Raw genomic sequence first — 13,541 nt, 5'->3', positions numbered from 1 at the left:
GAAGTATCCCACTTATGACAAAGAGATGTATTCCATTATGCAGGCCTACTGATAATGGAAGCATTACATTTTGGGGAAAGAAACGGTCATCCACATTGACCATCGACCCTTGCATTTCATACAGATGCAAGGGAAGTTCCAGAATGATTGCCATCAGAAGTGGTCCACATACCTGGAATAGTTCCATTTGAATATCGAGTACAAGAAGAGAAATAGAAATAATGTTGTAGACTGCCTCAACCAACCACCGATCATGGTGTTAACCATCATGCTCAACTCTTGTGGGCACAAGACCTCTGATTGGCCACTTCTCTACAAAACCGACCCAGCATTTGGCCACATACCATACGCTCTTGGAGGGTCAGGAAGTTCCATATTTTCACCTCCAGGATGCTCTGTTATGCCACCTGGGACACCTTGGTGTTCCTTCAAGAGAGCGTGCAAATATTATTTGGGAACCACAATACAGTCAAGCCATTAGGCATTTCGGGGTCGATAAAATGGTGGTAGTACTACATAAGTATTTCTTTTGGCTAAATATTCAATAGGATGTCAGGAAGTACATTAGATCCTACACTACCTACGCCATTTCCAAACCGACCATTAAGAAGCAAGGTCTCTATACTTCGTTGCCTACCCCTAGTCGACCTTGGGAATCCATCTCCATGGATTACATGTCAGGCCTTCCTTCTACTAAGCATGGCAACGACTGCATTTTTGTTGTCGTCAACAGATTCTCGAAGATGGCCATTATGGCGGCCTGCAAGAAGAGTATCATAATAGAAGCCACTGCTAAACTCTTCTTTGAACGAGTGTTGGTACACTTTGGGATCCCATAGCCTATCAACTCAAATCAGGACAATAGGTTCCTCGGTACATTTTGGTCCAGTCTCTAGTCAATGTTGGACACCAAGCTAAGTCAACAACTTTCCATCCACAAACTGATGGTCAGACAAAGGTTATCAACAAGATGATCGTACACATTCTGTGCATGTACAACTCAAAGCATCCATGCACATGGGATGAGAGCCTGCCCTATGTCCAACACAACTACAACTAGGTTCTCTATAGCTCGATCGGCCACAACCCTTTTTCAGGTGGGCTTCCATCCACTATGTCTCATTGACGTGACCATACCATTTGCAGCAACTCAAGTAGATTCGACTTATGTCCAGTCCAAAGCTGACAAGGCAAATAGCTTCATTGAGCACATTCAAAACATCCTCCAATATTTCCATGACATATTGGACAAAGCCAATGCTAAGTACAAGCATCGACATGATTAAAATTGGGTGCCACACAAGTTCCATGTTAGCGACAAAGTTTGGCTACACTTAGAGAAGGAGCATCTCACTGGGCCCCATCACAAGATTCACCCGCTTTGATATGGGCCATACACCATCACCAAGGCCATCAGAGATAATGATTTTTAGCTCAACATTCCCCCATTCCTTGGCCTGCACCCAGTGTTCAATGTGGATTGCCTTCGGCCATACTTTCCACCATTACTAGAGACATCCAACATTGCAAAACAACTCACACCAACAGAGTTAAATCCAGGTTGCATGGAACAAGATGCAAATGATCGGATCATGGAAACACAAATCAAGAACACTCGCCAACAGAAGATCCTATTGTATCGAGTTGTCAAAACTGGCCAACTGGTGCACTAAGGAAAATGGCTCACTAGGGACCAAGTTCAGTAGAAGTTTCCTCATCTCATGGAGGAACTCAATGCAATGGATAACATTGCTTCCTAAGTGGGGAGTAATGATCCAGGTGGATATTGGTGGCCACCCACCTATTCCATGTGGACCCCCACCATTTCTTCTTTTAGTTTTTTAGTTTCCTTAATTGTAGCATAGTTTACTATTTTTGGTAGTTTTTGGGGTCCTGAATTTTTGGAGCCGTTTTGAGGCCCAAAACGATGTTTTTTTGGCAATATTCCTATAAGTGACTTCATTAAAATGGAATTTTCAATTTGTTTCTCAGAGATATATTTCCAATGAGGTATCATGTGCCTCAAACGGAGATAATATGACTAAGTTACAACCCTGGGAAGTTGGCTACCCAACTAACCCAAATGGGGCCCATAAACTCTTGGTGTTACATCTCCTCAGGTTAGGGTTTTGGTTGTTTAGGGTTTTCTCTTATTTCTCAATAATAAAAATTCCCTTGAGCCTCATTGTAACTTAGTTTAGAGGCATGTAGCTGCCACATCTCTTCTGAGAGATAAGCTACCATCACCCGAGCTAGTCTCATTTCCATTCTGTTTGTAAGCATACTTCATTGTTTGATATTAATGAAAGATAGTGTTATTTTTGTTGCATCCCCGTATATATGGTTATATCTATAACTTGTTGTGTTCCCGTTTAAATTCAGATTAATGGTATGAGAGGGGCCTGCCCTTTCTCTATTTTTCTTTGCATGTCCCCAACGAGGTTTGGATAAGGAGTTTGGGCTCGAATTGGTCGAACCTTTGCAAGACCATCCTTGGAAATCTCGACGGCCTCCCATGGGGGAAGAAAAGAAAGATAATGGAGCAAGATATCTTATCAAAATATTTCTCTAGGAGGCCCTCCAGAAACAAAGGAATGTGATGATGGATAATTTTTCCCAGATCCTTCAATGGTTGCTCACCAGCGGCGCATCCACATACAAAAACCAGTTTGGAGGCTCCACCCCTTTTAAGTTACAAGTAAACTTTGAAATTCCCATATTTGAGGGCCAAATAGATTGCAGACGAAGTAGATAAATGGTTGAATCACTAAGAAGATATTTTTTTGTTCATGATTTTTCTAGCTGAGAAAAGATTACTTTTTCTCTTCTCAAAGCCACCCCCCATGTCAAGGAATGGTGGGAAACCTATTGTGAGCAGAAGGATGAAAGTACAACCTAACTATTTTCAGCCACTCCCACTTGGAATTCATTACAGGATGCCATCAAGGAGAAGTACTACCCTATCGGGAACTACAAGGACAAATACATAAAATGGACCACACTATCACAAGGAAGGGACCAAGATGTGTCGGACTTTACCAATGTTTTTCATACCCTTCGCACGAAGTTGGGTATCAAGGATACTGAGAAACATTTGTTACTCAAGCACTACGGTTGCCTACATAGATACATCTAGGACAAGTTCTTGGACTTCTCCTCTCTCAGCATGGCGTATCGATACACCATCAAGATCGAGTAGAAGTTTCAACAAAAGAACTCAGACTTTGGATCTGCGAATCCAAAGCAAGGGAAAGGTGCCCCCAAACCGTAGAACAAAGGACAAAGCCAAGGCAGGACGGACCAGGAAAACCCGCTAAGTCCACAAGCAAAGGACAACACTGTGAAGCTGAAGAAGGACACAGGAAAGCAGTGTGAGTTACATAATAGCTCCACCCACAACACAAGTGAGTGTCAGGCCAAGCCCTCACTGGTGGTCGAATTGAAGGCTTGAGAATCAGATGCATGTTTCGACTCTGAATCAGAACCTAACAAGAGGAATGACAAAGGGAAGCAGATTATTGATGCAGAGCTCAATGCCATCGTCACCACCACAAAGATCTAGAAGGAGGAACCCGAAGATCCAGAGGAGGAGGAGTGTCTCTTCCACTCCCAGATGTGGGTAAAGGGTTCCCCGCTACAGTTCTTTATCGACAGCGGGAGACAAAAGAACCTCATTGAAATAGAGGTAATGAAGTGGTTGGGCTTACTGACCACAACACACCCACAACCATACACCATCGGACGACTTCAACAAGGACGTGATCTACGCATGAGAAAACAATGTTGCCTTCCATACAACATCAAGCCCTTCACGGAGGAGGTATTATGTGATGTTGCTCCCGTTGATGTTTGTGATGTATTATTAGGCCAACCATACTTGTGGAAGCGATATGCTATGTATGAGTCAAGGCCTTGCGCTATTATTTTTATGTTGAAAAATAATTTGTATAAGATACCAGAGGTAGCACTGCCTACTGCCATCTCTCTGGTTACTACAAAACAATGCAGTAAGCTCATTTCAAAAACTGGGAAATTTTCTTTCCTCATGATACACCCTTAGGGAAAGAAGAAGATGGTAGCCACGACCTCTAGACAGGGCCCCTCCGCACGAAAACAACAGATGGACAAGGTTGTGGAGGAGTATGAGGACATCTTCACCTCCGTCACAGGGGTGCCTCTGCACTGTCAGGTCAAGCACTCCATCGATCTTATCCCAGGTGCGTCGTTACCCAATGGACCATTCTATTGGCGCTTTGTTATGGAGAACGATCAAATCAAGAGGAAAATTCAGGAGCTATTGCAGAAAGGTCACATTCAACTGAGTTCATCACCCTGTGGGAGCTTGATCGTGTTGGTACAGAAGAAGGATGGGACTTGGAGACTCCGTATTGACTATCGGGCGCTGAACAAGATCACTGTCTGGAATAGGTACCCAATGCCGTAGATTGATGACCTTCTGGACCAAATCAAGGGGGTAAAATATTTCAATAGGATCGAATTGAAGTCTGGATATCACCAGGTAACAATCAAACCCTCCGATGTGTGGAAGACTGCCTTCAAAGCCAAGGAGGGTTTTTTCGAATGGTTGGTTATGCCTTTTGGGTTGACGAATGCTCCTGCAACCTTCATGAGGCTTATGGATGACATCTTGTGGCCATTCACCAACTCATATGTAGTGGTATACTTGGATAACATCTTGATCTTCAGCCGGAGTTGGAAAGAACCCCTCCACCACATCCGATAGGTTCTCCAAACATTGCAGCAACAAAAGCTGTGTGCCAATTTGGAGAAATGCACTTTTGGCATGACCCAGGTTTATTATATGGGATACATTATTGATGAACGGGGGGTTCATGTGGATCCAATCAAGATCCAAGCCATTGGGGATTGGCCAGCCCCAACCACTCTAAAGGAGCTCCGCAGCTTTCTGGGTCTTGGCAATTTCTATCGTAGGTTCATGTTGGGGTTCTCTCATATCACTTGGCCCTTGAGTCAAGTCACCAAAGGAGGATTGAAATAAAAATTCTTTTGGTCTGAATATCAACAAAAGGCATTCACAGAGTTGAAACATTGCCTCTGCTCCACCCTAGTGCTCACTTTACCAGATTTGCAACAACCATTTGAGATCGAGACAAATGCCTCTGACTATGCTATTGGGGTAGTCCTTACTCAACATGGGCATCCAATGGCATATCACAGTGAGACACTTTCAGACACAGTCTGGAAGTATCCCACTTATGACAAAGAGATGTATTCCATTGTGCAGGCCTGCCAACAATGGAAGCATTAAATTTTAGGGAAGGAAACGATCATCCACATAGACCACTGACCCTGGAGTTCATATAGACACAAGGGAAGTTGCAGAATGATCACCATCAAAAGTAGTCAACATACCTACAACAATTCCATTTGAATATAAAGTACAAGAAGGGAAATACAAATAATGTTTCAGACTGCCTCAGCTGACCACCAATCATGGCGTTAACCACCATGCTCAACTCTTGTGGGCATGAGACTTTTGATTGGCCACTTCTCTACAAAAGAAACCCAAAATTCGGCCACACATACCATACACTCTTGGAGGGTCAGCAAGTTCCATATTTTCTCCTCCAAGATACTTTGTCATGGCACCTGGGACACCTTTGTGTTCCTTCAAGTGAGCATGCGAAGATGATTTGGGAAGCACACTATAGTTAGGCCGCTGGGCATTTTGGAGTCGAGAAAATGGTGGCAGTAATGAAAAGGTATTTCTATTGGCAGAATATTTGACATGATCTCGAGAAGCACATCAGGTCCCACACTGCCTGTGCCATTGCCAAACTGACCATCAAGAAGCAAGGTCTCTATAATCCACTGCCTACCCCTAGTCAACCTTAGGAATCCATATCCATGGATTACATGTCAAGCCTTTCTTCTACTAAGCATGGCAATGACCATGTTTTTGTGGTCGTTGACAGATTCTCGAAGATGGCCATTTTGGTAGCTTGTAGGAAGAGTGTCACAACAGAAGCCACTGCTAAACTCTTCTTTGAACGAGTGTGGGTATACTTGGGGATCCCAAAATTTATCATCTTAGATCGTGAAAACAGGTTCCTCAATACATTTTGGTTCAGTATCTGGTCGATGCTAGACACCAAGCTAACTAACTCCACAACTTTACATCCTCAAACTAATGGCTAGACAGAGGTCATAAACAAGATGATCATACATATTATGTGCATGTACAACTCAAAGCATCGACACACATGGGATGAGAGCCTCCCCTATGTCCATCACAGCTATAACCGAGCTCTCCACAGCTCGAGCGTCCACAACCCTTTTTAGGTGGGCTTGGGCTTCCAGCCACTATGTTCCATTGATGTGGACGTACCATTTGCAGCAACTTAGGCAGATTCGTCTCATGTCGAGTCCGAAGCTGATAAGGAAAATATATTCATTGAGCACATTCAACACATCCTCCAACAGGTCCATGACATATTGGACAAAGCCAATGCTAAGTACAAGCAGCATCATGATCAACATCGGGTGTCACACAAGTTTTAGGTGGGCAACAAAGTTTGGCTACATTTGCAGAAGAAGCGCCTCGTTGGGCCCCATCACAAGATTCACCCACTTCGATATGGTCCATACACCATCACCAAGGTCATGGGAGATAATGCTTTTGAGCTCAACATTCCCCCATTCCTTGGCCTACACCCAATGTTCAATGAGGATCGCCTTCGGCCATACTTTCTAGCATTACTAGACACATCCGACATTGCAGAACAACTCACACCAATAGAGTTAAATCCAGACTGCATGGAACAAGATGCAAATAATCAGATTGTGGACACACAAATCAAGAACAATCACCAGCAGAAGATCCAACTGTATCAAGTTTACAAAGCCGGCCATCTCTTGCACCATGGAAAACGGCTCACTAGGGACCAAGTTCAGTAGAAGTTTCCTCATCTCATGGAGGAACTCAACGCAATGGAGACCATTGCTTCCTAAGGGGTGAGGAATGATCTAGGTGGATATTGGTGGCCACCCACCTATTCCACGTGGACCCCCACCATTGTTTCTTTCAGTTTTTCAGTTTCCTTAATTGTAGCACAATTTACTATTTTTGGCAGTTTTTCGGGTTTTGAACTTCCAGAGCCATTTGAGACCCTAAACGACGTTTTTTTATTCATCTAAGCGATTTCATAGAAATCTAATTTTCAGTTGTATTCCTCGGAGAGATGTTTCTAATGAGGTATTATGCACATCAAATGAAGATAATATGACCAAGTTACGACCTAGGGAAGTTGGTTGCCTAACTTAGCCCAACGGGGCCCATACACTCTTGGTGTTAAATCTCCTTGGGTTAGGGTTTTGGTTGTTTAGGGTTTTTTACTATTGTTCAATAATATAAAGGGCCTTGAGCCTCATTGTTACCAATTCAGAGGCATGTAGCCACCACATCTCTTCTTAGAGATAAGCTACCATCGCCCGAGCTAGTCTGATTTCCATTCTATTTGTAAGCATATTTCATTATTAGATATTAATGAAAGATAATGTTATTTCTATTACACCTCTCTATTTATGGTTATGTTTGTAATTTGTTGAGTTCCTATTTAAATTTGGATCAAATACATGTGTAAATAGATATTCGTGAGCATATATGTAATTTATACAAGTCTATAAAATGGTGTCTAACAACCCTCCAGTAATGACAAGAACAATCCTATTCACGCCAGCCAACAAATGAATTAAATAGAAGTCATGTGAGCTTGCAAAAGGAGACACAATGTTTCACTTGGTCAAGTCGGCTTAATATGGAGACATAACCACTATATATACCCAACTAGGGTCACCACAAAAGAGCAGAACATAAACTCGCATTTCTTTGAGATAATTCAGGTGGGTACAGGTCTGCAATCCGCATTATAGGAGGGCACAAATTTAGAATTCTCGGCAACTTCAGGTGAGGACATGGACTCACATTCTCTTTGAATTTTGGATGCTTAGAGGATGGGTACAGGTCTGATATCCTTGCAATTTGGATGGGAAAACAATGAGACAATTTCAAATGGATGCCACAAAGATACAATCTCAAGTGCAATAAAGAATGTCTCGGGTCTCTATCTTGGCATATAGTCATGATCTTGGTATACCTTGTGAATAGTCCTCACAGTGACACACACTGTCTTAGCATACATAATGTCTCAACATAATACTCTATTAGCATACTTAACACAATCATGTCTTGGCATAATAGTCTCGATCATAATCCTATAAAAGACTAGATCATGATGAAGATCTCAAAGCATTACATGAACCAAGGTCATGATGAAGAATGATATGATGACCTCGTTGATATGGTGAAGATCTCTATGAAGATGCAACATTGATGTTCTTAGTGATGTCATCAGTAATTAAGATCGTAGCAGTGCAGTGATGATGCTCTCAGCAATGACAAAGAAGAGCATTGGTGTCTTGGTCTTGGAGTGGCTCACTAAGTCAAGGGTCATGGTCTTGGTATTCTTCAATTGGAATCTCTATAAGAATAATTTTTTGTGGGTTTTCCTCTGCAAGAGGGAGAGGTTTTTGCCTTGGCAGAAAGCCAACATTTTGTGTTCTTGTCTCTTTGTTATGGTAGCTATTTGATGAATTAAACAAGACACACAGAAATTAAAGAATATGCTAATAAGCTAAATGTTAAATATCTCACAAATAGTTATAATGCTAAGAAGAATCTCATTAACTCCATGCCCTATATTCTTCAACATACACCCCCATGCAACTAGCAAGTCTTCTAGATATCATCAAGTAATGAGTAAAATCCTAGAGAAAAGAAAATTATAAACATGGTTAAAAGGTAGGGGTGAGTTATTGGAAAGGTTTGGTGGAAGAAATATTCCATGAGCATTCAATAAAATGACCTTATTAAAAATTAATATTGTATATATAGGATTATCAATGTGGAAGAATGCTTAGAAAGAGAATACTTGGTTTAGAAAAATATATTTTAGGATGTTTTTGAAGGGAACTATTCCCATTTCTATGATAATTGATGGAAACATAACTTAAAGCCATTGAATCCTAGACTCTCAAAATGAAAGAACATATTCCTAGCAACCACTAGGAAATCCTAAATTGATAATAAATAAACATAGAAGAGGGATATGAAAATTGCTAGAGAAATATAAGCCCACAAACCAATTGCATGCTATTATATCTTAGGAAAACAAAAAAATAAATGGAGAATCCTAAAAGAGAATAAGACATTCCACATAGAGGGGGAGGACATCCTAAGGTGGGGCCAACATAAAGGAGGAATTTACTAAACTAGAGAATTTATGCTCTAGACACAATTCAAATAGAGGAACTACCATAAAAACTCTGGGGGAAAATCTAGAATTGACTACTTTAGTCAACTATTTTTGAGTTTCCAAGGGAAAAGTACCATACATGGAACAAGATGAAAATAAGAGGCTTCAAAGTGTATGGGTGGACTAAAGTATAGAACACTTGTAGAACTAATGCAACATCTTTGTAGCCTATGGGAATAGTTATGTTAGAGGAGGGAATTGTGAAAGTGACTACCTACTAAGAAGATGAGAGATAATGGAATGTAGTGCACAAAATTAAGGAAATGAAAGATGCTTTTCATCATTCACAGATTATGGTCACCTCCACTCATTGTAGATACTAGTACCTTGTCCATCATAACATATTATGGAGAGAGGAATTCCATGTATTCCGTTAATTATCATGATAAGAGTTTAGAGAGGGCGTGAGGACTACATCCTACTAATGAGTCAATGGACAAGGGCTATGACACTAGAGAGGTTGTCATTTGGAAATTATTTAGAATTATGCTCAAGCTAGGGGATTGCTAGTTTGAGCCAAGAAGCTCTAGCTCGTGATATGGGTAACATAAAACTAAATTTAGTTTAAAAATCGCTATATATGGAGAAGAGAAAAGGAATTCATATCAAATGCAAAGGTAAACCTTGAGTGGGAAAAGGAAGGTGGTAGGAAAAAGAAGGATCTTATTCTAGGTGGAATAATGTTTCAATAGTAAAAGGCGTTACTTCCTTCTATTGTAACTATTATTCTGAAGCTATGAGAAGTGAAATGGAAGCTATGGAAAATAGGGTACGGCTAAAGAGAAGAAGCATTATTGATACATTGACGAATAACGAGATTCAGAAATTTAATCATTAACACTAATCTTTTTAGAGGTATAATTCATTAACACTAATCATTTTAGAGGCTATTTATAAAAAAATATTGAACCTTAATTGGTGGGTCAATAAATTCCTTACAATAAATTCCTTACATATGGTATTAAAGGTATATAAATTTGAGATGAAAATATTTTACAAAAGATCCACTAACTAAAATATATGTATGATGCTCTTTATAAAAATAGAATATAAATATAATACTTATATCAAAACTATCTGAAACCTTAAAGCTAGAAATAAAAATGTAAAAAAAAGAAAGTGTAACACACTACAAAAGAAATTGAAATAACATTTAAAAAAAAACTCAGTGAAACCTTAAAACTAGAAATGAAAATGTAAAAAAAAAGTTGCAACACACTATAAGGAAATTGAAGTAAAAATAAAAATAAAAAAAATCTCTCACCAAAATGTTCTTCAACTTATATCAAAATACATAAGAGTCACCTTCATATTTTCTTCACACTTTATTTGGTCTTTAATAATTATCTTAAATTTTTTCTAAAATGAACATACCTCACCCTTTAATTAACATTATATTTTATAGGTTTAATTAAAACAATAATTTATTTTCTCTAAATACCAAATGGAAATATTTAGTCCTTAATAATTATCTTAAATTTTTTATATTATTTAAATTAAAATTAACGTAACTCACCCTTTAATTAATATTATATTTTATATTTTTAATTAAAACAATCATTTATTTTCTCTAAAATACGAAATGCAAATATTATATTCACCGTCTATCAATTTTAAAATATTTCTAAGATTAAATCACAAAGGGATAAAGATTCTTGAAATTTCATGCAAAGAGATTGAGAATAAAAGTCAAAAATGGAAAGTGTAAGGACCTGCGGTCCTTGGCACGCCCGCTGGATGAAGTGCGACCACGGGTGGACAGCGTGCGCGCGGTTGGAGTAAACGAAGTGCGATTGCGGTGGAAGTGCGAGCTCTTTCTTAAGTGTGCAATGACGTTATGCGCATGATAGAAGGATGGGCGAGCATGTTTATATGGCGTGGAAGCATGGTTATAACTTATGGAGGCCGACCTATGAAAATGAGCAAAGCCGACATGTATTTTGGCAAGTTTGCGATGGAGTAGGGGCTTTGGGCGAGTCGGCTGGGTAGCCAGACTATGCCCTACGTTTGATATATATTGGGTGAGTGTGGAGCTCATTTGAACAACCAACATTTTTTCAACATCTTCGCTCTACAAGGTGGAGGCGCAGGTCTAGTGCGCAGTTCTAAGGAGGAGGCGCAAGTTCAGCGATGCGCCCATTCTTGGGCAGGACTGCACAGTGATAGCATGATTGTGGGTGAAGGTGCGGGCAGGAGCGCCCAGAGGTTGGGTGAGGGCGTGCCCGAGTGTGTGGTGCCCGACAGACAGTTGAGGCGTGCACGGGTGTGTGGCACCCGGTTTATGCGACGGAGTGCCCGACGGTAAAATGTTGGTGGGCGCCCGGTTTGTGCGACGACTTGGCACGGGCTCTTGGTTGACTCGAGTGAGTGCCTGCCCGTCGTGCAAGTGTGCATGGTGTGAATTTTGGTGAAGTGTTGAGATTGTGAACGGAGGTGTGTCTCGGGCAGAGGCGTCCGTGTGTGGCGACTTGGAGGCGCCCAAGTTGGGCAAACAACACGATCGTGCGATGAGGTGAATGAAGGGTTGGTGAGTCATGCGGCGACCGTGCGGAGGTGCCGACAAGCTAGGAAACCGAGTTTGCCGAAGTTGTGAAAATTGGCTAAGTGTAAATTTGGGGTTTCCCAAGATTTAACTTGTAAAGCTTTGTAACATTGAAGATTGTATAATATATTGATTCGGGCAGACTCATATTGCAGGGAGTTGCCCCTCCCTTTATACTGTTGTGCATTTCTCTTGTATAATGCTATTATGTGAATGTTATGGGCTTTCACTTGTATAAAGGAACACATTAATAATACTTGGTAACAAAAATAAAACTAAGTATGGAATGTTAGGCGTAGTCTACAACCATAAGTATTGGTGAAAAGAAAACGATTGGTAGTGCCGCACCTCGCTATAAGCGGTTGAAAGACTACTGCAGGTGTGGGGGCATGATAGTTGGTATCAGAGCTGGTGAACTGAATCAAGGAGATGATTCTATGAAGATCGAAGACTTGAGAGGGTGTTCAAGCTTTGCAGGTGACAGGTGGAATATTAGGGTGATTAAGGGGAATGGTGAAATAGGTTTAGCAGAGGTGAAGCATCGTGTTTGGGCCAAGCTGAATGACAAGGCATGGCAAGTTTGGAAGAATGCGAAGGGAAGCTCTTGCTGACCTTATATAGGTTGAAGTAGATGAAAGAAGAGAATCCCCGGATTCGGAAGGAACTTGAAGTCTTGGAAAAGAATGTTGAAGACGAACTTCTTCAACTTGGTTGGACAATGGAGCAAGATGAAGTTGTAGATTGTGCTGACAAGGAAGAGGAAGCCGTGATGATCAAGGATGTTGCAGATGTGAAAACGATGGAGGATGAACTTGAGGTTGATCAAGCTGGACCAGGATCGTGTAGTTTGCAGACATGGATGAATGAGGATGATCACATGGAGAAACCTCATGATGATGATGTAAGTACTATTGATACTGGTGTTTCACTTGAGCATTTGGTAGATGGACTGTATGCAGGGAAGGGAAAAATCAATTTGCCAATGTAGGGGAGGATCTTACCATGGATGACTATGATGAGGCCTTGTATGGATAAGCAAGGATTGTTGATTGTTGCAGGACTTGTTGGGGTTGTTTGTGGCCTTATGATAGAAGCTACAAAGGCCCGTGACAAGGGAGGAACATGATGATTGTTGCGAAGGATTGGGTCATGCTTTAGCCATATGGAGAATTGGCTAGTGCCCGGCATGACTCATGGACAGATTGGAGGGCACACATTTGAGGTATGATGTTACTTGGGTGGACTTCTCATGGCTGAGACCAAGAGCAAGTCTTGGTGGAACCTTTAGTGGGGGAGCTATGATGGAAGGGACTTGTGATGATGATGATATGGTTGGGTGACTGAGTTCACTAGACCGAGGATTGCAGACTTGGATGAGGATGACCGATTATTGTGATGGGTCTACTTGGCTGGACTACATGGGCAACTTAGTCATGGAAATCAAGTTGGAGACATGGAGCATGGCAGTCTTATGCAGGGACATTATGCGGGAGCACTTGTAGAGGTGTCATATGGGCATCCAATGAGGAGTGCCAAGGAAGGGATGTTGTGCAGATAGATTTGCTGATGTGACATGGAGACTTATTGCTTATGAGCCAATGGAGAGGTTGTGCACTCTTGTACAACAAGGCCATGGACTTGGA

Source organism: Pinus tabuliformis, chromosome 8, assembly GCF_031772625.1.
Source record: "Pinus tabuliformis cultivar Carrire ecotype Pingquan chromosome 8, CPIR1, whole genome shotgun sequence".
NCBI classification, from domain to species: domain Eukaryota; kingdom Viridiplantae; phylum Streptophyta; class Pinopsida; order Pinales; family Pinaceae; genus Pinus; species Pinus tabuliformis.
This window is presented reverse-complemented; position numbering follows the sequence as displayed.